The 25,857-nt window shown below is 42.5% G+C and overlaps 1 protein-coding gene across 3 annotated transcripts in view; it reads right to left on the reverse strand.

The window, feature by feature from the left end:
* Window positions 1–25,857, reverse strand: part of LOC121269195 (SRC kinase signaling inhibitor 1-like) — a 329,853-nt gene that overhangs the window by 166,148 nt on the left and 137,848 nt on the right. The gene's annotated exons all lie outside the window — the stretch shown is intronic.

Consider the following 25,857-nt stretch of genomic DNA (forward strand, 5'->3'; position numbering starts at 1 on the left):
AAGTGTTGTAAAATAGCAAGGATGTTTGGACATATTTCAGCATAACTTTGAAAAGAGAAGAAACAGCTCTGTCATATTATTGGATCTCTGCATTTCAGACTAGACAGGACACCAAGGCCCAGGTGGATGTATAAGAACCCATAGACCAAAGAAAAATGGAGGGATTTACTTGCTCTATATTTATACCTCAATGGATTATCTGTTCATTTATTTCATTTTTTTTTCTTTATTGTTTCATGGGATGTGGGTGTCACTGGCAAGTTAAATATTTGTTGCCCATTCCTATTTGCTGTTGAACTGAGCAACTTGCTAGGCCATTTCAGAGGGCAGTTAAGTGTCAACCACATTGCTGTGGGTCTGGAGTCACATGTAGGCCAGACCAGATGGCAGGTTTCTTTCCCTAAAGGACATTAGTGAGCCAGATAGGTTTTTACAACAAACAGTGATAGTTTTCGTGGTCATCATTACTGAGATTAGCTTTATCATGCTAGATTTATTATTTGAAATTAATTCCACAGCTGTTGTGGTGGGATTTGAACCCATGTCCCCAGAGGATCAGCCTGGGTCTTGAATTACCAGTCCAGAATTACTATGCCACCATTTCCCCATTATTGCTTCTGGGAGCTTGCTGTGCAAAAATTGATTGTTGCATTCCCCACATCACAATGACCACAGTTCAAAAGTACTTCATTCCAGCACTTTGGGCTATCCTATGGCTGTGAAAGGTGCTACAGAAATGCGAATCTTCCTTTCTCATTCTTTCTTTGATTCTCATTCATCCCCAACAACAGTCACTGAATCTCCCTGTCCTGTTGCTCCCCACGCCATGCATTGCCCCACATCCCTCTACTTCACTAATTGCCCAGCATCAATTTAAAAACATTGTTTACCTGAAGATTTCATTGGTAACACTGTGGGTGTCCACACAGCCTGGTCATTAAAGAAAAACCTTACAGAAAGAAAACTATCAAACTGTTCACAACAGGATGATGTGGGAGATAGGAAGCATGAGTCATTAACAGCTTCCCAACCAATCACCAGCAACACCATACACTGCCCATGAGGCCCATCATTGTCTATGACTAAGATCAAGATCTGTATCTGGCTTGTTAGGCACAACAACAGTGCAATGTTACACATTGAGTGTTCAGCCCATCAACTTCAGTTCCTCTACAACCAGTGAACCGAGATAATGGATTGAAGCATTCCAAAGAATTCAGTCCATAGACTGGAGCAACTCAACAATAATAATACCATCTGGGATAAGAAATTGGCTGAAGAGTCAAAGGCAGTAGATACTTGTTAGGGCAGTGATGTCAGGGTTGTACTAAGCAGAGTATCCCAGAGATCAGAACTGTGAACTCCATTGTTATTAATTTGCATTAACAAGTTGGGTTCAGAAATGGAAAATTGGCCAGAGAATTTTAAACCAGGGGCACAGTCAATTCTGATGACGTAGCTAAGAAATTACAGAACAAGCTAAATAAAATCTATAAATGGGCTGAAGAGTGGCAGATGGAATCTAATTCAGTGAGTAACAGTTACTCATGAATAGGGTTGAAATAGCAAGGATAGGATCACGAACTCTGGCTGCACCTATTCTGTGAAATTTCATCACATGACATTCCGTCTTCAACCGCCCCACTCCAAGTTGTTGCCATTGGTCACCCAACAAGTCCATCCTCTTAGCACTGCTTTCCAAAGCCAATTAGAAAGCAAACAAGCCTCTTCGTTGCTTGAATACAGTTAAACAACCTTTTTCCCCATTTCTAACAAGTGGGTGCAGGAGCAGATGGACTTCTGTGTGTATGTACATAAGTCATTGAAGGTGGCAGAAGAGGTTGAGAGAACGGTTATTAAAGAATACTGTATCTTAGGTTTTATTGATAGGGTCATGGAGTACAAGAGCAAGGAGGCTATATTAAACTTGTATAAAACACTAGTTTGGCCTCATGAAATTTGCATTTCTGGGCATTGCATATTAGGAAAGATGTGAAGACATTAGAGAGAGTTCAAAAAAGATTCATGAGGAATGTTCCTCATCCCTGGAACCACAGTAACAAAGATAGATTGGAGAAGCTGAGACTGTTTTCCTTGGAGAAGTGAAGACTGATTTGATAGAGGTATTCAAAATCATGAGGGGTCTGGACAGAGTAGGCAAGGTGAAACCATTCCCACTCGTGAAAGGATCGAGAACAAGAGGGCACGGATTTAAGATAATTGGCAAAAGAAGCAATGGCGACATGAGGAAAAACATTTTCGCACAGTGAGTTGTTAGGAGCTGAAATGCACTGCCAGAGAGCGTGGTGGAGGTAGGTTCAGTCGAGGTTTCAAAAGGGAATTAGACTTATTTGAAAAGGAAGAATGTGCAGGGCTACGGGGAGAAGGCAGGAGAATGGCACTAAGTGAATTGCTCATTGAGAGCTGGTGTAGAGACGATGGGCTGAATGGCTTCCTGTGCTGTAACAATTCTGTGATTCTGTACATTCAAGGGAATACAAGCCTGGTCTCCATACCCTCATAATTTAATTCTTTTAATTTTAGCATCATTTGTTGCCAAGGGGAAAAAAACAAGTTTTTTTTTAAAAAGGGTTGTAATTTCTTGCCATGGCAATTGTCAGTCCTCTCTTTTCTCCACTGATGATGCAGTAGCATAAATCACCTACATCTTTCGCAGCTCGCTAATATTGGATTTCACCCCTTCTTCAGCATTTCCTACTCTGCAGAAGACAACACCCTTTTAAGATGTTACCTGGATTCTGTGAAAATTGGCTTGCATTTTGAGAGTCCCTTTAAATTCTGGATCTCTTTTTAATAAAAAAAAATGTTACAAATCTGAGCAAGTAACAGCAACATGCTCTCTCTCACCTCAATGCAGGCTGTTCAGTCAATGCCATACAGCAGTTGTTCATTCTACAGCTGCCTGTCTCACTGATCTGTTCCATGGGTTATCCATGGGACCCTCAATGAGCCTGGCATGGGAGGTTTACCGTTAATTAGAAGCTGACTCTGTCCCTGTGTGAGATATATTAGTGTGCGATTGCACAGACATCGGAGTGGAGCTGAAACCCAGCCTCACCCTCCAATCTGCACACTCACATTACCTCTCACATCCATCACTTAGCATGATCCTTGCCACTAGCCCTAATGGTCATTAGTAATTCATCCAATTCAGTTCCATCTTAACACTGTTGGATCTGTAAAATAGGATCATCCAATCTCCTGTCTTCCCCATGGCATAATGATTCAAAATATTCAGACCCAGTTACAAGTGGCTCCAATGAAATTTGTGAAGAGTGTTCTCCCAGTGGACAGCTGAACACAATCAGCTGTCAATCACTGTGATAGCAACTCTACCCTGCAGACTGCAGAACAGTCTAGATTCTCTTGTATTTTTTTATTGGACTGCAGTTATAAATGTAATCTGTTTCTGGATATCTCATTGTAATTAAATTAACACAATTCCATACGATTCAATAAATTTGTAACACAGATCCATTCAGTTTAATGGGATTGTAATCTCACTCTAACACAGATCCACTCAGTTTAATGGGATTGTAATCTCACGAACACAGCTGCATTCATTTTAATGGCTTTGAAATGTCACTGTAACAGCTCCTTGCAATGTATACAAACCCAAAATACTGCAGAAAATGGAAATCAGAAATGAATATGGAAAATACTTAAAATAGTCAACAAATCTGGCAGCATCTGTAGAAGGAGAAAACCAGAGTGAAGGTTTCAGATCAAAGACCTTTCATCAGTACTCTGAGGTCATTGATCTGAACCGGTTAAGCTGTTTCTCCCTCCCCAGATGCTATCTGATTCGCTGAGTATTTCCAGCATTTCCTGTTTTTATTCCACTTATTGTTTGCAAACCATTTTACTGTAATGCAGTTCAACTCAACTGAAAGGCTGAAGTTTAAAACAACACTTAAATCAATGGGTGTGTAATATGATTCACTAACATGCCTCCATTCAGTTCAACCCATTAGCAACCTGTCTCACTGGAACACACCTATAATCAATAAAATGGGATTGTAATCACTATCACAACAAGCTCAAAGAAACAATGAAAGTCAGAAATATTTGATGAGGTGACTCAGTATGAGTCTAAACATCAGTATTCTAAACATTAATAACTGATTGAGAAGCAGTGACAATTATAATATTCTTAACGTTGTTCAACTAATACAGAATGCAAAGGTCTATAAAATACAAGCTTTATTGGAACACACCTTACTGCTCTGACTACATCATCCACAATGCTGCATGAGAGCAAATCATGTAATGTTGCATCACTTACTGTGATGCTGTACACAGTATCTGATTAATATATTAAACAGTTAGAATTAACCCATTAAGCTACTACTTCCCCCCGCCCCCCCCCAAGTCTCTGATTTCCACTTCTATATTGCAAAGATCAAACAATCCACAAATTTCAACTCTGGTGTGTTGCAGTCCTTAAGCTTGTATTTTTTCTTAGGTCCCCTTCTTTCCTCCATTCTTTTTATATGGACACCCATTGTGGTGGTTTCATGAATCTACCAGAACAGATCCTCTTCTTCTTTTTGGGGATTGGGATATGAGTCATGCGGATGATCTTTCAGACTCTGCTGGACAGAAGGGGAATTAGCAGATGACACAGGTTCACCAGTCAGGTTGCCATCTGGATTGTTGATGAATGAGGTTACAAGGTCTGGGATTCCATGTGTTGCAAACATCTCCTTTAGCAATTTAATTACTGCCTCAGAAGTGTGAACCCTGTGGTTGCTCGACTTCTATCCATCTGGAGTAGTGATCTACTACAATCAAAAACATCTTATCTATGTATTCAAAGAGGTCCATCCCAAGATGTTCCCATGGTCATGATCGGAAAAAAAGATGACATCAACTGTTCTCTTGGCTCCTGATGATGAACAGCACAAGTAATGCAGTTTGATATATTTTCTTTCAGCAACTTTGAGCGACTTGGTCATCAAATGGAATACCTTGCTCTGGCTCGATATTTTGTGATGCCTAATTGTCCTTGGTGCAATTGTTGCAGTTTATTGAGTCTCAGAACTCTCGGGATGATCAACCCCTTGTCACAGGTGAGTAAATTATCAACTATACTGAGGTATCCACTCTGTTCACTGTATTGTCTGAGAATGGGATTGTGTGATATGAATGCTGGTCATTCTTTGATGCAGTAATCTTTGACCTGAGCACATTCCTCATCAGGGTTCTGTGCATCTATGTTTTCTTTCAGTTGCTGAGTTGTTGCTGGTAGAGTTGTGGTTGCTGTTAATGCAAGGAGGTCCCCAGCATCACAGACTTCAGCCAATTTGATTCATTCCACATGATATCAAGGAATGGCTAAAGGCACTGGATACTGCAAAGTCTATGGGCCCTGACAATACTCTGGTAATAGTACTGAAGACTTGTGTTCCAGAACTTGCCATGCCCCTAGCCAAGCTATTCCAATATAACTACAACACTGGCATCTACCATGCAATGTGGAAAGTTGGCCAGGTATGTTCTGTACACAAAAAGCAGGACAGATCCAACCCAGCCAATTATTGCCCCATCAATCTACTCCATCATCAGTAAAGTGATGGAAGGGGTCATCAACAGTGCTATCAAGCAACACTTTCTTGGCAACAACCTGCTCAATGATGCTCAGTTTGGGTTCTGCCAGGGCCATTCTGTTCCTGATCTCAATACAGCCTTGATTCAAACATGGACAAAAGAGCTGAACTTCAGAGGTGAGGTTAGAGTGACTGCCCTTGACATCAAGGCAACATTTGACAGAGTGTCAAGGAGCCCTAGCAAAACTGGAGTCAATGGGAATCAGGGGGAAAACTCTCCGCTGGTTGGAGTAATATCTAGCACAAAGGAAGATGGTTGTGATTGTTGGAGGTCAATCATCTCAGTTCCAGGATATCACTGAAGGAATTCCTCAGGGTTGTGTCCTCGGCCCAAACATCTTCAGCTGCTTCATCAATGACCTTCCTTTCATCATAAGGTGAGAAGTGGGGATGTTCGCTGATGATTGCACAATGTTCAACAACATTCGCAAGTCCTCAAATACTGAAGCAGCCCATGTCCAAATGCAGCAAGACCTGGACAATATCCAGGCTTGGGTGACAAGTGGCAAGTAACATTTGTGCTACACAAGTGCCAGGCAATGATCATCTTCAACAAGAGAGAATCTACCATCGCTCCTTGATGTGCAATGGCATTACCATTGCTGAATTTCCCACTATCAACATCCTGGGGTTCCCATTGATCAGAGAGTAACTCACCTCCTGACTCCCCAAAGCCTGTCCACCATCTATAAGGCACAAGTCAGGAGTGTGTGATGGAATACTCCCCACTTGCCTGGATGAGTGCAGCTCCAACAACACTCAAGAAGCTCAACACCATTCAGGACAAAGCATCCTGTTTGATTGGCACCCCATCCACAAACATCCACTCCCTCTACCACCGACGCACAGGGGCGGCAGTGTGTACCATCTACAAGATGCACAGCAGGAACTCACCAAGCTTCCATAGACAGCACCTTTCAAACCCATGACCATGACCATCTAGAAAGATAAGGGCAGCTGGCACATGGGAACACCACCACCTGGGAGTTCCCCTCCAAGCCACTCACCATCCTGATTGGAAATATATCACCGTTCCTTCACTGTCGCTCAGCCAAAATCCTGGACCTCCCTCTCTAACAGCACTGTGGGTGTACCTACACCACATGGACTACAGCGGTTCAAGAAGGCAGCTCACCACCACCTTCTCAAAGACAATTAGGGATGGGCAATAAATGTTGACCTAGCTAACAATGCCCACAACCCGTGAAAGAATTTTTAAAAAGGTTTCCATCTCTTCAACAAGGGCTACATCACCTTGTTCAGGCCTTACCACTGGGATAAGGGAAAAAGCATCCACTATTCCCAGAACATACTCTGGGCGGAAACGTCCCAGATTTGCACTAATTGCGATAGCAGGCAGGTAAAATGTCAGTACTGCCTGTTCAAAAAGTGAGTAACTCTGGTTCTGAATCACAAACAATATCTCTGTAATTTTCTTCTCTCGATATTGGAGGGTTGTCTTCAGTTCTCCTATAACCTTGAGTTCTATCATGCCCATATAGTGTTTTGCATGATGGCTGAAGAGAGTCTCTCTCCAACCATCGTTCAACATCCAAAAGAACCAGAATTGCTGCATCTGGGTCTAACCTAAAGTGCGTTTTGTGTCAGCACTCCAATAGCTTCTACTTGGTTCCAGGATCTCTCCAAGGAAATGCACCTCAATATCATGGATATCATCTGCTTTATGGATTTTGCCACCTTCCAAGGCCTTCTTTTGTGCGTATTTTATACATACATCTTGCTACGGCACAAAGCCTGGAAGTGACTTATCTTTCCATATAAAAGGCATCTAACCTCTGCCTGTGTTTTTCCTGCCACACCAATTACAGTTAGCTTGGACTGTTCATGGATGCTCTTCCTGTCTCTCCTGCTTTTTTATGACAGCTTTTCCTTTTTTAAATTTGACATACCTACTGAGTCAGTTGCTTTTGGGATAGTGCTCTCCCTGACAGCTCAAACCACAGCTCCATTCTGTTTCCAGACCCCAACCTGTATGCACAGTTGGATTGTCTTTGCTAAGGTTTCTGTAAGTGGTCAGACAAGGCATCATCCAACACTCCCATGACGATTCTTTCTCGGATCAATTCATCTTTCAAGCTGCCATACTCTCAGTCCTCTGCAAGTCTATATAGGTCATTTATGACTGCATCAACACTTTCCCCTTGATGTTGGGTATGTTTGTTAAATTTAGCCTGCTCAACAATGATATTCTTTCTCAAATTCTTGCTCCTGCTCTCCCAGCATACTCTTTAATAGTCCTCTTTTTTGACCAACTATCTGGTTAGATGTAAAAGAAAGGCTTGTATTCATATAGCACCTTTCATGACCTCAGGAAGTCCCAAAGCACTTTACAACCAATTAAGTATTTTTTGAAATGTAGTCTCATGGAGGTTACAACAGGATTTCTGCCATTTCTTGGCAAGGATATGGCTGCGAAGTTATTCACTCACTGAATATACGACCATAAGTCGTAGGAGCAGAAGTAGGCCATTTGGTCCATTTAGTCTGCTCCGCCATTCAATGAGATCATGGCTGATCTGATAATCCTCAACTCCACTTTCCTGCCTTTTCCCCATAACCCTTGATTGCCTTTCTGATTAAAAATCTGTCTATCTCAGCCTTGAATATACATAACGACCCAGCTTCTACAGCCCTCTACGGTAAAGAATTCCACAGATTGACTACCCTCTGAGAGAAGAAATTCCTCCTCATCTCTGTTTTAAATAGGCGCCCTCTTACTCTGAGATTATGCCCTATGGTCCTACACTCTCCCACAAAGGGAAACAACCTCTCAAAATCTACCCTGTCGAGCCCCCTAAGAATCTTATATGTTTCAATCAGGTTGCCTCTCATTCTTCTAAACTCCAATGAGTACAGGCCCAACCTACTCAACCTCTCCTCATAAGAAAATCCCTTCATACCCGGGATCAACCTAGTGAACCTTCCCTGGACTGCCTCCAATGCAATATATCTTTCCTTAGGTAAGGCCGTCAAAACTGTTCAGAGTATTCTAGGTGTCGTCTATCTAATGTTTTGTATAGTTTTAGCAAGACTTCCCTATTTTTATACTCCATTCCCTTTGAAATAAAGGCCAACATCCCACTTGCCTTCCCTACTACCTGCTGAACCCGTATGCTAGTTTTTGTGATTCATGCACAATCCCTCTGTGCTGCAGTTTTCTGCAGTCTTTCTCCATTTAAATAATATTCAGCTCCTCTATTCTTCCTGCCAAAGTGCATAATCTCACATTTTCTCACATTATATTCCATCTGCCAAGTTTTTGCCAAATCACTTAACCTGTCTATATCCCTCTTAGTTTGTGTCAGCCTCACTACTTGCCGTCCCACCTATTTTTGTGTCATCCGCAAACTTGGTAATAGTACATTCACTTCCCTCATCCAAGTCATTAATATACATTGTAAATAATTGTAGCCCCAGCAGTGATCTCTGTGGCACTCCACTAGTTACAGGTTGCCGTCCTGAAAATGTCCCCCTTAACCCAACAATCTGTCTTCTATTAGCAAATCTTCTATCCATGCTAATATACTACCCCCAATACCATGGCTCTTACCTTACTAAGTAGCCTTATGTGCGGTACCTTATCGAACGCCTTTTGGAAATCCAAATATATTACATCTACTGGTTCCCTTTTATCTATCCTGCTTGTTGCCTCCTCAAAGAATTCTAATAAATCTGTCAGGCATGATTTCCCCTTCATGAAGCCATGCTGGCTCTGCTTGATTATATTATGCATTTCTAAATGCTCTGCTATTACATCCTTTATAACAGACTCTAACGTTTTCCCAATGATGGATGTTAAGCTATAGTTACATGATTTTTGCCTCCCTCCCTTTTTGAATAAGGGTGTTACATTGGCAATTTTCCAATCCTCTGGGACTTTTCCAGAATTTAAGGATTCTTGGAAGATTACTACCAGTGCATCCACTGTCTCTGTAGCTACTTCCTTTAATATCCTAGGATGCAACCCATCAGGTCCAGGGGACTTTTCAGTCTTTAGCCCCATTCATTTCCCTAGCACTTTTTCTTGTGATAGTTATTGCATTTATTTCCTCCACCCACCTTTTGCTCCTTGATTATATAGTATTTTTGGAATGCTATTAGTGTCTTCTACTGTGAAGACTGTTGCAAAGTATTTATTCAACTCCTCTGCCATTTCCTGGACCCTCATTATAATTTCCCCAGCCTCATTCTCTAAGGGGCCTCTGTTCTCTTTGGCCTCTCTTTTCCTTTTTATATATTTAAAGAAGTTCTACTGTCCATTTTTATATCACTTGCTAGTTTACCCTCAAAGTTTAATTTCTCCCTTATTTTTGGTCATCTTTTGTTGGCTTTCAAAGCTTTCCCAATCCTCTGGCTTACCACTAATCTTTGCCATGTTGTATGTTTTCAATCTGATACTATCATTAACTTCTTTAGTTAAACGTGGTTGATTTATCCCCTTCCTAGTATCCTTCTTCCTCAGTGGGATGTTTGTGAATTATGAAATATATTTATTAAATGCCTGTTATTGTTCAGTATTAAGCACTACACCATAATATATAAGAACATAAGGGGCAGAATCTTTAGATTGGTGTGCAGGCATGCGCCTGACTTGCTCAAGCATAAAATAGTGCGTGATGACTTCAGTTGAGCGTCCTGATGTCATCCTGCGATCGTGCGATACTTTGGACGATGGATGCATGCAAAAGTCAGAAGCACGCCCACCGACAATTAAGAGGGCAATTAAGCCCATTAAAGTTCCAATTTTGTGGTCTGTCCAACCTTATGATTGGCGGATGGGTGAATCTGCATTTTGTATTTTTGATGAAACCTCATCCAAGGACGTGATGAGGTTTCCGTTATTAAATTGAAAAAAAAATAAAAATGCATGGGCAGCATTTCCATCATCAGGTGACTGATTCTGATACGTGGACATTTTTTTCTGGATTTTAAAATATTCATTGGTTTTAAATTCTTTAGCTCCCTGAGTCAGCACTCTGCCTTCAGGGAACTTTCATTCCGCGCTCCCCACGCCCGCACTTACGTCAGCGCCCGCCCTATTCCCACCCCTACCCCGGCAGTACTGAGTTTTTCAGTGTGCGTTTCACGCTAGCTGGCCGTTAATTGGCCAGCCTGCGTGAAATTGCGGTGGGGGGGCCGATCGCAGGTGGAGGTCCATTCCCCGGCCGTTCCCGTGGCTGCCGATCACATGCGCAAGCTGAAATCCTGCGCCAGGAATAAGAGCAGGAATAGCCCATTCAACCCTCAAGCCTGCCCCACCAGTCAAGAAGATCATGGCTAATCTGATTATGGCCTTAACTCCACTTTCCTTGCCTGCCCCCAGAACCCTTGATTCCCTTGTCAATCAAAAACCTCCAACGCTCAATCCTTTAATCCTTTTAGTTTATGGTCTTACACACACATGGCAGGATTTTCCGCACCCACCCGCTGCCACAATCTTCCGATCCCCCCACAAGTCAGAAGACTTCTGGCTGGGGTGCCGCCTTGTCCGTGGTGGGTCCCACCCGCGACAGGGCCGGAAAATCCCGACCAGAGAAGGTGAGAAGAGAGGCTCTCATCCACACAGTGCTGGCCGATGTTCCATTTTATCTGACGGTTCAGCTCAGTGAAGATAGACAGTGGGCATTGGGGAGAAGGTGTGGGGAATTGAGTCTCAGGAACAGCTTCCACTTTCCTCAGAGCCTTTACTTGCTGGATAGCATTCTCATCTCTCAGTCAGAAAACAGTAGGTTCATGTTCCATTCAGACCCTGCACTACAAAAATCTAGGCTGATACTCTGAGTACAGCACTGGCAGAGGTGCCATCTATCAGATAAATTGTGAAACCAAGGCGTTGTCTGCTCCCTCAGGTAACCCTGTTGCTCTGTTTCAAACAGGAGCAGGGGAGCTATCTCTGGTTTACTGGCCAATAGTTAACCCTCAACCAACATCACTTGAATGGATTATCTGATTATTATTCACTGCTGTTTGTGGGAGCTTGCTGTGCACAAATTGACTGCTCTGTTTCCTGCATTACAGCAGTGCCTACACCTTTGAATCATTGAGTACATTCAAGACTGAGATCAATAAGATTTCTACATAGTAAAAACATCAAGGCATATGGGGATAGTACAGGAAAATGGTGTTGGAGTAGAAGATCAGCAATGATCTCATTGAATGCCAGAATGGGCTCGAAGGGCTGAATGGACTACTGCTCCTATTTCTTATGTTCTTATTTATTAGAAGCCCTTTCAGGCCATGAAAGGTGCTATTTAAATGTAAGTTTTTTCAATCTTTCAGATAATTGACCTCCTCAAAAATCTTTGGTAAAAAATCTTTGAGCACTGGAATCGAAAGATCCTGCACTCCATAAACGTTTCACCAAGTATTGTATGTCATCCAGTGCTGAAATCTCTGGCTGCTGCAAATTTTCTTCGAACATCTGAAAAAATGATAAATGATAAATCATGCTTTATGATGTTATTTTAGTGTTCAGAGCCACAGTGATAAGTTGACAGGACAAACTGCTTGGTTGACTTTGGGTCAGCCCTTCCAGTGCATAGTAAATCTCAACATCCCTTTTTCATACACAAAGCAAGGGAAATCTGGAATTCTTTGTCACAAAAGCTGCAGCACAGAGGGATTTGGGAGTCCTTGTGCATGAATCCCAAAAAGCTCACATACAAGTTCAACAGTTAATAGGGAAGGCAAATGGAATGTTGGCCTTTATTTCAAAGGGAATGGAGTATAAAAATAGGAAAGTCTTGCTAAAACTATACAAAGCACTAGATAGACCACTCCTAGAATACTCTGAACAGTTTTGATCCCCTTATCTAAGGAAAGATATATTGGCATTGGAGGCAGTCCAGGGAAGGTTCACTAGGTCGATCCTGGGTAAGGAGGGATTCCCTTATGAGGAGAGGTTGAGTAGGTTGGGCCTGTGCTCATTGGAGTTTAGAAGAATGAGAGGCGACCTGATTGAAACATATAAGATTCTTAGGGGGCTTGACAGGGTAGATTTTGAGAGGTTGTTTCCCTTTGTGGGAGAGTCTAGGACCAGAGGGCATAATCTCAGAGTAAGAGGGCGCCTATTTAAAACAGAGATGAGGAGGAATTTCTTCTCTCAGAGGGTAGTCAATCTGTGGAATTCTTTACCGCAGAGGGCTGTAGAAGCTGGGTCGTTATGTATATTCAAGGCTGAGATAGACAGATTTTTAATCAGAAAGGCAATCAAGGGTTATGGGGAAAAGGCAGGAAAGTGGAGTTGAGGATTATCAGATCAGCCATGATCTCAATGAATAGCAGAGCAGATTCAATGGGCCGAATGGCCTACTTCTGCTCCTATGGTCCAAAAGGCTGCAGATGCTGGGAATCATTTGGAGCTTTTAAAACTGAGATCAATGGAATTTTGTTGTTTGCATTGGAACAAGGCCAGTCAATCCCTCAAGCCTGTTCTGCTGGTAGGGATAACTAGGCAGACAGAATTAAGGTGGGTAAATGGCGTTGAGCTGCCGATCAGCCCTGACCTAATTGAATGGCAGAGTGGACTCAAGGGGCTGAATGGCCTATCCTCATTCCTTTGTTCCTGAAATCAAAGTGCTGTCAGATACATTATCCATTTATAGGATTTTTAAGCACAGATTTGGAAGCAGTGCATTGTGCCAGTCCTCTGTACCAGAAGCCCCGAGCACTGCGGCCCAGTGACCAGTGTACGTGGACCTCATGACCTTCTGTGTTGCACCTGCCTGATGGAATTCTCTTGAATAATTTTGAAGCCTTGTCTCCACTCTTGCCAATGCTTCAGTGTCACAGTCTGTGCATAATAGAGTACTGCATGCCAAAACATGCTGCATAAAAAACACAAATGCACAATATTTTGATTGGTTAAACATCTTCTATTGAAGATATTTGGTGAGGGAATAAATAAGAGTAGAAGAACATTAAAAAGAGCAGAGGGCTTTAAACATAAACACAGGCTACCTGGCAAAGGCAGGAAGTTTGGGAGGTGGTAGAACAAGCTGATTGAGCTGTTGAAAAAAGAAGGAATCCTTGGTTTTGCAAATAGATGCACAGAGTACAAAAACAAGGAAGTTATAATAAACCTCTATAAACCATTTGTCAGTCCTCAGTTGGAGTATTGTGTTCAATTCTGGCCACCAAATTTGAAGGAAGGATGCCTGGGACTTTGAGAATGTGTAGAGGAGTTTTGCTAGAATAGCACCAAAGAGAATGGAGCAACTGGAATTGTTCTCCTCAGAGCAGAGAAGGTTCCGTGATGATTTAGTAGAAGTGTTCACAATGAGGGACTTTGACAGAGTAAATATGGTGAAACTGTTTCCACTGGCAGGAGGGTCAGCACCAGAGGACACAGATTTAAAGTAACTGTCAATGAACCAGACAGGAGATGCAGCAAGCTGTTGCGAAAATGCACTGGAAGCAGATTCAGTAGTAGCTTTCAAAAGGGAATTGGCTATACTTGAAAAGAAAATTCCCAATGGGGAACAGTTTTTCTCTTCAAGCTGTCAAAACAGAAGTGGCTTAAATTTTTCTTAAAGCTTTGTGTTTACATGCAATACGCAACACAGAAACAGGCCATTTGGCCCCACTAGCCCATGCTGGTATTTGTACTTCACTTGAGCCTCCAAATATCTTTCCTCATTTAAATCTATCATTGTAACTATTGGATCCTAGTCACCAGGTTGTTGGATCCTGTTTGCACGCTTGTTGTAAGGGGTGGCCGGTTTGGTACTAATGATACAGTTGAGTAGCAGACACTTCATATGTAGAAACTCTATTTATTCACAAAGGTACTCAGCAGCAACTAAACATGTGCTTACACTTCAAACTCTCTCTGTACCACTGCTACTACTAACTACTGAGTACTAACTACAGAGGTAGCCAATGCTACTCTACTATTGGATACTAAGATCATGTGACCTTCCATTATAACATCCTTCTTAAAGGTATATTGCCCATCAGATTACCAAAGTAACCCTCTCTTCCCTTCTCCCTCATATGTTTATCTAGCTTCCCTCTAAATGCATCTATACCATTTGCTTCAACCACTCCCAGTGGTAGCAAGTTCCACATTCTCTCTGGGTAAAGACGTTTCTTTTGAATTCCCTGTTGGATTTCTTGGTGACTATCTTATATTGATGACCTCTAGTTATGCTCTTGCCCAGCAATGGAAAAGCTCTCTGTAGCCATTCCATCAGACTTTAGGTCGCACCCTTCCACATTGTTCTTTCAAGAGAAAAGAGACCCAGCCTGAGCCTCCTTTCCTGATAGGTATAACCTCAAATTTATGTTTTCACCCTTGTAAATCTTCTTTGTGGCCTCTCCAGTGCCTCTACATCTTTTTAATAATATGATAATCAGAATTGTACACAGTAGTTCAATTCTTTCAATTCTCAAGCAGGCAAACGGTCGGTCTTTTGGAAAGATAGACACAGGAGAGCGGGGGAGCCCAGAGGTTGGGGGTTGTGAGGCAGGGGGAGGATCGTAATGAGAGATTAGTTTGAATTTTGCCTCCTGTTGGCTATTTGCAGACCAGCAGGGTTAGTTACCACGGTGAACTTCATGACACCAATGATTCATCCATGCTGATGGGCAGATCCAGCGCACTGGCAAAATTAGCAAGTTAAGAAGCCAAAGTAAATGGAGTTTAAAACACAAAAAGCAAAATTGATCAGTGAATGGAACTCTGCAGGCTGAATTCTCATTAACTGCTCAATCACAATTGCCACTAACACTTAACATTTTGCTGATTCAGCCTCTGTCAAGAAATGCCAAAAAAATCTGAAAAACAACACCCGGAATATTTCAGCTCTGGATCCACAGCATTCTACACTTTCATCTGGCAGGGAGCTGAAGGTAGGTTTTCAAAGGATTCACTCTTTTGCTGTTGCAGATTTGGAGTCATTGTTGATGCTGTCAGTCCCTGGCCCCTGGAAACCAGCAGGTGGATCCACTGTGTGGGTTGCTGAGAGTGGCTCAGGGCAGCAGCAGGTCAATACACAGCAATTCTGAACAAATGTCAGCTACTCACTCAATCTTACCAATTCCACTGGAGAACACAAAATACAACACTCTATAGCAACTTGCCTAATGCCTGCTGAGAAATGCAGAAACTGGAGGAGTTAAGAGGCTACATGTACAAAGCGAGACTTAAACACCTTCAAATATAGAAGATTAATGGGTTATTTAATTAAGATATTTAAAATGTTTGAAATATTTGGTAGATTAGATAGAGATAAAAAATTTCCTCTTTTGGAGGAGAGAAAATAAAACTTTCCTTTGCGCTTTTCATGACGTCTCAAAGCCAATGAAGTACTTTTTGAAGTGTAGTCACTGTTATAGGAAATGGGACAGCCAATTTGCACACAGCAAGCTCCCACAAACAGCAATGGGATAATGACCAGTTAACCTGTTTTTTTTGTGACGTTGATCGAAGGGTAAATATTGGCCAGGACACTGTGGATAACTAACTCCCCTGGTCATCTTCAAAATAGTGCTGCAGGATCTTTTACATCTATTCAACCAGGCACCGAGGCCTCAGTTTAACATCTGAAAGATGGCCATCAATGCAGTACTGCTTTCATACTGCATTCGAGTATCAGCCTTGTATTTTTGTGCTCAAGCCCTGGAGTGGGACTTGGATTTGAAACTTTGTGATTCAGAGGCCAGAGTGCAACCCACCGAGTCACAGTTGACACATAAGGAGGAATCCAGAACAAGGTAGCAAAACAATAAAATAGATTAGATTGTTCAGGAGTGATGTCAGCAAGCACTTCTTCACACAAAGAGTAGAGGAAATCTGGAACTTTCTCCCCCAAAAAGCTGTTGAGGCCAGGCTTCAATCGAACATTTCAAAACTGAGATTGATAGAATTTTGTAAGGCAAGGGAACCAAGGCAGGTGGATGGAGTTAAGATACAGATCCACCATGATTTAATTAAATTGTGGAATAGGTTCAAGAGGCTGAATGGCCTCCTCCTCCTTCAACTGCACCTACAACCATTACCATCTAGAAGGACAAGGGCAGCAGATAGATGGGAACACCACCACCTGGAAGTTCCCCTCCAAGCCACTCACCGTCCTGACTTGGAAATATATTGCCGCTCCTTCACTGTCGCTGGGTCAAAATCCTAACAGCACTGTGGGTGTACCTACATCACATGGACTGCAGCGGTTCAAGAAAGCAGCTCAGCACCACCTCAAGGGCAACTAGGGATGGGCAATAAATGCTGGCCCAGCCAGCGAAGCCCAAATCCCGTGAATGAATAAAAAAAAAACTCCTAAATTGGAGGGTCAAAGATTTGCTCCCTGCTCTGCACTAAGTCAACTGACCTCAGCTGAGCTGATGCAGTCCCAATGATGTTGAGAAGCCTCGATAACTCTTCAACCATTCTTGAGGTGGAAGCTCAGACTCGGTGTGCTGACTGGTCATTTTAACCTTGGGGATATCAGAGCTCGAAACGTCAACTCTTTTCTTCTCCGCTGATGCTGCCAGACCTGCTGAGTTTTTCCAGGTAATGTGGTGTTTTTGTTTTGGATTTCCAGCATCTGCAGTTTTTTGTTTTTATATCTAAGATTACCCTGCCCTTGTCCAATTGTCCAGCCGGAGCTCCTGGATTTCAGTCAGAATGAGGAAGGTCAATTGTTTCACCCTTCTCTCCAGTCCACATTGAAGCCCATTGATAGGCCAATACTAAGAGTGCAGTACTGGGGGAGTGCTGCACTGTTGGAGGTGCTGTCTGAAAAAAGCTGAAGCCCCTGTCGGTCCTCTCAGGTAGATATAAAAGATTCCATGGCACTATATCAAAGAAGAGCAGATCTCCTGGGTGTCCTGGACAATACTTATCCCACATCACTAAAATAGATTATTGTGTCTTTATGTCATTGCTGTTTGTGGGGGCTTGCTCTGCACAAATTAACTGCATCAGTGATTACATTTCAAAAGAAATTGTTGGCAGTAAAGCGCTTGGGAGGTCCCAAGAGTGTGAAAGGCCCTATTAAAATGCAAGCTTTCCCCTTTATATCAATGTCCTAATCATCACCCCATCAGGTAAATCTGCACAGCGTAGGGACCATACCTGGATCAGTCCTGGGTTGGTCCAGTCTGTTCCCCAATGTGAAGTAACATTGCCAATTGAGCATGGGGGATGGGAACTTTACCAGTTTACAACCTGACAACAAGAACAATGTCCCAAGGCACTTCACGGGAACATTATCAAATAAGATTCAACAATGAGACACTTAAGGAGATGTTAGGGCAGGCGTCCAAAAGCTTGGTCAAAGATTATGTTTGAAGGAGGAAAGAGAGGTGGAGAGGTTTAGGGAGGGAACTTTGCCACCTAGTAGAACAATCAGATGTTATCCCAACACCTTCCACAGTTACCTGGCCCCACTAGACCACTGTACAATTAAAGCTTCAGTCAGTCAATGTTTTTTTTCATTATTCATTCACGCTGAGTTTAAACTGCCTGTCTACACTCTATGCTTCCTATTGCTGAGCTGCCATGGGAACATTTGTCTCCTCAAGCTGTCAAGACAGAAGTGGTTTAATTTTTCTTAAAGCACCTGCTTCTGATATACAGTTTATTTTAACAGCTTCCTGCTAAAATATTTTCCCTCACTCAATGTGACGTCCCATTGCCTCCCTCTCTCCAAAAACAGTGAAGAGCAAAAGCAAAACTCATTTAAACTTTCCATAAAACAGATCGCTCATATCACAGTCACTCTGAGCCACTTGCACAAGTGCCATCTGTTGGTTATGGAGAAAAGAAGGGGGAGAGGGAGAGGGAAGGAAAGGGGGGAATGGAAGCAGGAAGGGAGTGTAGCAAGGGTGAAGATTTGGGGGCAGAGAGGAATGAGGAAGAAAAGGAGGGGAGGGGAGAGGCAGGGGTAGAGGGAGGGGAAGGAGAGTAGGGGAAGGATAATGGAAAGGTTTAAAATATTTGCATGTGGCTGTTGCATATATCTTTGGGAGTCCTTAATAAAGCAGAACAGGATTCTCACTGAGTCCATATGTATCCCACATGGCCAAACACCCAAAACTTCTGATTCACTCATCTTACTGGACTTTACCCTGTTGGACTCCGTGCAACAATGACTGCTGTGTTTCCCTTCCAGTCGGTGACTGCACACATTTTTTTATTTAAAAAGCGATTCACTGGACATAAGCAGCTTTGGAAGGTTCTAAGAGATGTAACAAGATGCTCTCTCAATACACATTCTTTTATTCCTTTACAAAACAACAAACTGCTGCCATTAAGTTAAGCTTTCTTGATCGGGTCCCTATCACAGACAAAAATTGCTGTTTGAAATTAATTCAATTGCAAAAAACCCATGAAATGGAAACAACAGCTGTCTGGTGGGCTTGTTTGGATGGGTTGAATTCTGGAACTTGCCACCATTGAACAAACAGCATGATTTAATCCGTTCAGTGCTGGTTAATCTCCTCCACCTTCCAAAAGCAATAATTTAAAGAATAACTTGATGAAGCAGCAGGCTTGGTGAAGAAATGGCTAAATCTTATTTAGGAGACGTAGAGGATCGACACACTAGACACAATCTCTCTGTTGGAGACCCCACCCACAGGATTACCAGCACAATAAGTTAATTGGTCGAAGCCCCCGTAATCACATCGCGTGATGAGTGATTGACAGGAGGGAGGGACAATACATATAGTTACTACAATTACCGACACGCTTTTAATTCCAGATTTATTTAATTAACTGAATTTAAATTCCCCAGCTGTTGTGGTGAGTTTTTCTTCATGTCTCTGGATTGTTAGTCCAGTAACATAACCACCAAGAGGGTGAATAATCAATTTCAACCTACTTTTGCTTCTGATCTTCTGCCTCTATCCAACTCCCACCAAACCTTGGAGCATCTGTGGAGAAAAGTGGAGTTAACGTTTCGAGTCCATATGACTCTTCTTCAGAACTGAAGAAGAGTCATATAGATTTGAAACGTCAACTCTGTCTTTCTCTCCACAGATGCTGTCAGACCTGCTGAGTTTTTCCAGCAATTTTTGTTCTTGTTTCAGATTTCCAGCATCTGCAGTATTTTGCTTTTATCCCACCAAATCTCCTTCACCCCATCATCCTTTCTCCATTAACTTACTTTGGCTCCCGGTCCCACAATGCCTTGATTTTAAAATTTTCATCCTGGCCTTCTAATCCCTCCAGGGCTTTGCTCCACCCAATCTATATAACCTCCTCTAACTCTACAACCCTCCAAGATCTCTGCACTCCTCCAACTCTGGCCTCAAGCTTATTCCTGATTTTAATCGCTGTACCATTGGCTGACGTGCCTTCAGCTGCCTGGACCCTCAGCTTTGGATTTCCTGCCTGAAGCTTTTCATCTCTCCACCTCCTCGTTTAAAATGTGCTGAAAACTGATCATTCTGACCAAAATCTGGTCACCTGTCCTGATATCTTAGCATCAAATTTCACTCAATAACACTCCTGTGAGACACCTTGGGATGTTTTACTAGGTTAAAAGCCACTATATCACTGCATGTTTTATGATTTTCTTGTACAAATTCAGTTATGTTTGACTCACTGATTGAGCTTATGAGCAAATATTCCCATGTTAATGTCTGTTAATGAGACAGCATAGTTGAACAGTGAGTTTGCCTCTTGGCTTGAGACTGATTAGGACACTTTGCAACAGCTGTACCCGCTTTCACCAGTCAGATTTTTTAAAAAATAATTCACGGGGTGTGGGCTTTGCTGGCTGGGCCAGCATTTATTGCTCATCCCTTGAGAAGGTGGTGGTGAGCTACCTCCTTGGACCGCTGCAGTCCATGTGGTGTAGGTACACCCACAGTACAGTTAGGGAGGGAGTTCCAGGATTTTGACCTAGTGACAGTGAAGGAACAGTGATATATTTCCAAGTCAGGATGGCGAGTGACTTGGAGGGGAACTTCCAAGTGGTGGCGTTCCCATCTATCTGCTGCCCTTGTCCTTCTAGATGATAGTGGTCATTGGTTATTGTAACGAGAGAAGTCTTCCAGAAGTTGGAGGGACAGCTGCCCTGGGTCCCTACACTCAAGAACCACATTGAACTTCATATAATCTAGGACCACCCCTAGCCCCTCCATAGATCAGCCCGTCTGAGATTAGAAATTTCACACGTGAAGGCTTGAGAGTGAAAATCTTTGCCCTACTGCTCTGCCGTTAATGATCCTTATCAATTATGTCATGTATGGCTGCAAAGCAATCGTGAAGGTACTGCACAAGAATGACTACGCAAAAAGGTACCTTGCATTGAAATAAACAGGCTGCACACAATGAAGAAAGTTTAGAGGGGTCTTTGCCTGCAGTGCAGTATTTCAAAGAAATGTCATTCCTTCTATTTGCCCGTTTGTCTCTCTTTTACAAGATGATCACAATCATTGGCAGAGCAGGCATATACCACCTTTGGGGCTGATTGCCAGGAGACCAACAAGCAGGTTTCCTAGCAACCAGGTTGACTTACCCCAGAGAAGTAATAGGGAATTTAGGAGAAATTTCTTTATCCAAATAGTGGTGAGGATGTGGAGCTCGTTACCATGTGGAATAGTGGAAGCGAATAGTAAAGATGCATTTGGGAGAAGCTAGATAAACACGGGGGAATAGAAGAATATGCTGACAGGATGAGATAAAGAGGGGTGGGAGGAGGTTCATGTGGAGCATAAACACTGGCGTGGACCTTATCTCTGTGTGCATATTTGTCATAACTCTACATAAAACAGATTACTTCCTTGAAAGACCTAAACAACAAACGTAAGCAATGGAGCTGATAGTGACATTATGGTAAGAAAACCTTAATGCCACTATCAGCACTTTTTTTTAAGACCTTACCACTACCATTAACACTCCCTTTGTCCTGTTGTTTATGACATCTTTGTCGATCTCTCCTTTGTTCCTGCCTATCGCTGGCCTTCTATCCAGCTTTACCTGCTCCACCCCTCTTAAACAGTATAAATTTCATCACATTTGTACTTCTCCTTAGCTCTGAAGAAGGGTCATACAGACTGGAAACGTTAACTCTGTTTCTCTCCCCACAGATGCTGCCAGACCTGCTGAGTTTTTCCAGCAGTTTTTGTAAGCAAAGGAATTGTTGTTTGCACAATAATTGTATCGAAAAACTGGGTTCGAAGTGTCTCAAGGGTCAGACTCACAATGAAGGGAATGGCCATGGCAGCAATTGCAAATACACTTTAATGTTCATTTTTATGTTGGAAGATTTTTTTGCTCAATGGGACAGAGCTGTTTTTGTCTATTACTCAGCAGCTAATGCCAACTCTTCAAATAACGGTAGAAATAATCTGTCTGTCTTTAAAAAGGCCCCGAGGTTTCAGAGTGCAAACTATTTGTTGATTGTTTTCAGTAAATGAGTTATTATCCAAATGAAATACTGTCATTTATTCAATGACCATTAGCGTTAATCTGCCTGTCACCTGCAGAACAATTCAATGCACTGAATTATCACTTAACCGTACTGTTAACAGGGCCCACAATTTATTTAAACTTAAGTACTCATGCTTTTTTTTCCCGACATTCTCACCGCCTCTCCTGAACCTGCTGATTGTTGTTCTCACTGCCTATCCTCAAAACCCTTGTCAAAAGGGTAATTTCTCATATGTAAGTTTTGGCACTGAGTGTGATAATGTTTGGATTTTGTAGGAACATCTCTGTCCTCACCCACTGGTCCACTTTCTGTGGTCATAAGAATATGCAAACAAACATATAAACCTTGAAGAAAAGCAAAATACTGCGGATGCTGGAAATCTAAAACAATAACAAAAATAACTGGAAAGACTCAGCAGGTCTGACAGCAACTGCGGAGAGGAACACAGATGACGTTTCAAGTCTGTATGACTTTTCATCAGAACTAAGGAAAGAGAGAAATGAGGTGAAATATAAGCTGGTAGAGCAAGGTGGAACAGGTAAAGCTGCTTAGGGGGCCAGTGATAGGTGGAGGCAAAGAAGAGATTGCCAAAGATGTCATAGACAAAAGGACAAAGTGGTGTTGACGGTGGTGATGTTATCTAAGGAATGTCATAATGGGGACATTAAGGGTAGCAAGCAGGTCAAGCTAGTGGCAAATAGCCCTAGTGGGGGTGGGATGGGGGGAAGGGATTGAAATGGGCTAAAAGGGAGATAAAACAATAGATCGAAATAAATTTAAAAATAGATGGGAAAAGAAAAATATATTTTTTAAAAATGATAAATTATTGGAAAATGGGAGATCGGAAAGGGGGTGGGGATGGAGGAGAGAGTTCATGATCTGAAGTTATTGAACTTCACTGGAACATTGCAGCAGGCCAAGGACAGACATGTGGCATGAGGGCAGGGTGGCGTTTTGAAATGGCAAGCGACAGGGAAGTCTGGGTCATGCTTGCGGACAGACCAACGGTGTTTCTCAAAGCGGTCACCAAAGCAGTTGAGGTGTAGGGGGTGAACTCAACACCTCAACCCCCTCCCACGGCACCTTTCCATGCAACCACAGAAGGTGCAACACCTGCCCCTTTACTTCCCCCCTCCTCACCGTCCAAGGGCCCAAGCACTCCTTTCAAGTGAAGCAGCACTTCACTTGCACTCTCACTTGAAGCTCAACGCAAACTGGAGGAACAGCACCTCATCTTCCGACTAGGCACTTTACAGCCCCTTCTGGACTTAATATTGAGCTCAACAACTTCAGATCATGAACTCTCTCCTCCATCCCCACCCCCATTCCAATCCCCTTTTTCCAATAATTTATCATTTTAAAAAAATATATTTTTCTTTTCCCATCTATTTTTAAATTTATTTCGATCTATTGTTTTATCTCCACCTTTTAGCCCATTTCAATCCCTTCCCTCCACCCCACCCCCACTAGGGCCAGCTGCCACTTGCTTGTCCTGCTTTCATTCTGGCCGCTTAAGGATCCCCAATTTTAATCACTCTACTGATGGCGGCTGTGTCTTCAGTTGCCTAGTCCCCTAGCTCTGGAATTCCCTCCCTACACCTCTCTACTTCTCCACTGTGCTTTCCTCCTTTAAGAAACTCCTTAAAACTTGCCTCTATGACCAGGTTTTTAGTCATCTGACCTAATATCTCTTTATGTAGCTTGGTGTCAAATTTTGTTTGCAACAAAATGCTCCTGTGAAGTGCTTCAGGGAGTTTTACTATGTTAAAGGTGCTATATAAATTCAAGCTGTTGTTGAGGCTGGATTCTTCAACTTAATCTATACTTTACAGAACAGTAAGTCATAGTCAGACCAGACTAATATTCTCTGACACATTCCACCGTGGCCAGTCATGTTGTCCATGCTCAATAAGATTGGTAGCAGAATCCAGAGACTTGTATTGAGTTGCTGCAAGTTTGAAGCACCTGCAGACTACAAAATTAAGTTTTCTACAACTGCTCCCCTTCTCAGACAGCTTTTAAAACATTCTTTCACAGGATGTGGGCATCACTGGCTAGCCCAGCATTTTTATTGCCCATCTCTTGGATTTGTATTGATGGAAGAAAGTGACTGGAAGTTCCCCTCCAAACCACTCACCATCCTGACTTGGAAATATATCGCTGTTCCTACTGTCGCTGGGTCAAAATCCTGGAACTCCCTCCCTAACAGCACTGTGGGTGTACCTGCACCACATGGTCTGCAACGGTTCAAGAAGGCAGCTCACCATCACCTTCTCAAGGGAAATTAGGGATGGGCAATAAATGCTGGCCCAGCCAGCAAAGCCCACATCCCATAAATGAATGAGAAGAGAAGGTTAAAGATAAACATAAAATACTGCGGATGCTGGAAATCTGAAACAAAAACAGAAAATGCTGGAAAAACTCAGCAGGTCTGACAGCATCTGTGGAGAGAGAAAAACAAAGTTAACCTTTTGAGTCTATATGACCCTTCTTCAGAGCTGAAGAGAAGTGGAAATGTGATGAAATATATACTGTTTAAGGGGGGATGGGGTAGGTGGAGCTGGATAGAAGGCCAGCGATAGGTGGGGACAAAGGAGGGGTTGACAAAGATGTCATGAACTAAAGGACAAAGGGAAAAGAAGGTTCCTGTCTTAGTTATGCTTTACCAAGATGGTGACGTGGCATGCAGCAGAAGGAAACATAAACTCTACTGGTGCGAGGGCGGTCAGAATGGAGTGTATAGGGATCAGTCCGCATCTCATGGGTAGGACTGGGTAGTCTGCATTCTAGCTCCATTCAATCACTGACTATACTGTCAATAATTGCAATTCAACATTTGTGTTAAACTATATCAGCTTACTGAAACCAACCCCAATGTGTGTTATGCTTAAAACCATGCAAAAGTCTCTTGCAGGATCTGTTGCCATGACAACAAACATCGATATGATAATAAGATTTTTGCCTGTACATATGTATGAGTGCAGGCTTCCTATTTGCTCTCTGAATGTTGAAATTACAAAAGTCAAAAGCAAACTGCAGCAATAAGAGTTTTGTACCCCCGTAAGACTAAACATCTGAAACCCAGACCATCAGAAGCACTGATTAGCACTTGGGATGGGATAAAACCAGCAGGAATACCAGCAACAGCATAAATTTACTGCCGTTAGCATTATACATATTCCCCAAATCATCCTTGATTGGTCATAATCAACTTCCGTATCCCAGGTGCTGCACTATTATTGAGAAATGGCACAGGAGATCAATCAAGAATTAGTAAGGAAAAGTTAAGATTTCTTTTATTGATTTATTTGGATAAATGTAGCTTTTATTTCAGGTCAAGTAACATATAGAGCAATAGAGGTCTCCTGAAACAACACTCAGTCCTAACCTCATGAAAGCTGCACACTACAAAATCTCCCTTTCAGATTTATTGGCAATTTTCAATTTATAGCCTGTCCGAGAGAGATTGCACAATTCACACTAATCAGCAATGATTAGTGTGTTGTAGCCTTGCAGGCACCATGTACTGGAGCAAAGCTTTTCAAAGTTATTTGTTATTAACAACCCTGTGAGTGAGATCTCAAACTATGGATTGAGATTGAAACCAAACTCCTGGAGATAGTAAGATAGGTCCCAACCTGCCCAGTTTTCAACTGAGAAAGTAATACACAACCATAAGGCTATTTTACCCACCTCCAATATTCTCCCTCCACCTGGACCCCTTCCTCTGGATTCTTACCTTCTCTTGATCTTTTCATTGAGAACTGTCGGCGTGACATTAGTCGTCTCAATTTCTCTGCTCCTCTCATCCATTCTAATCTGTC

Source organism: Carcharodon carcharias, chromosome 23, assembly GCF_017639515.1.
Source record: "Carcharodon carcharias isolate sCarCar2 chromosome 23, sCarCar2.pri, whole genome shotgun sequence".
NCBI lineage: Eukaryota > Metazoa > Chordata > Chondrichthyes > Lamniformes > Lamnidae > Carcharodon > Carcharodon carcharias.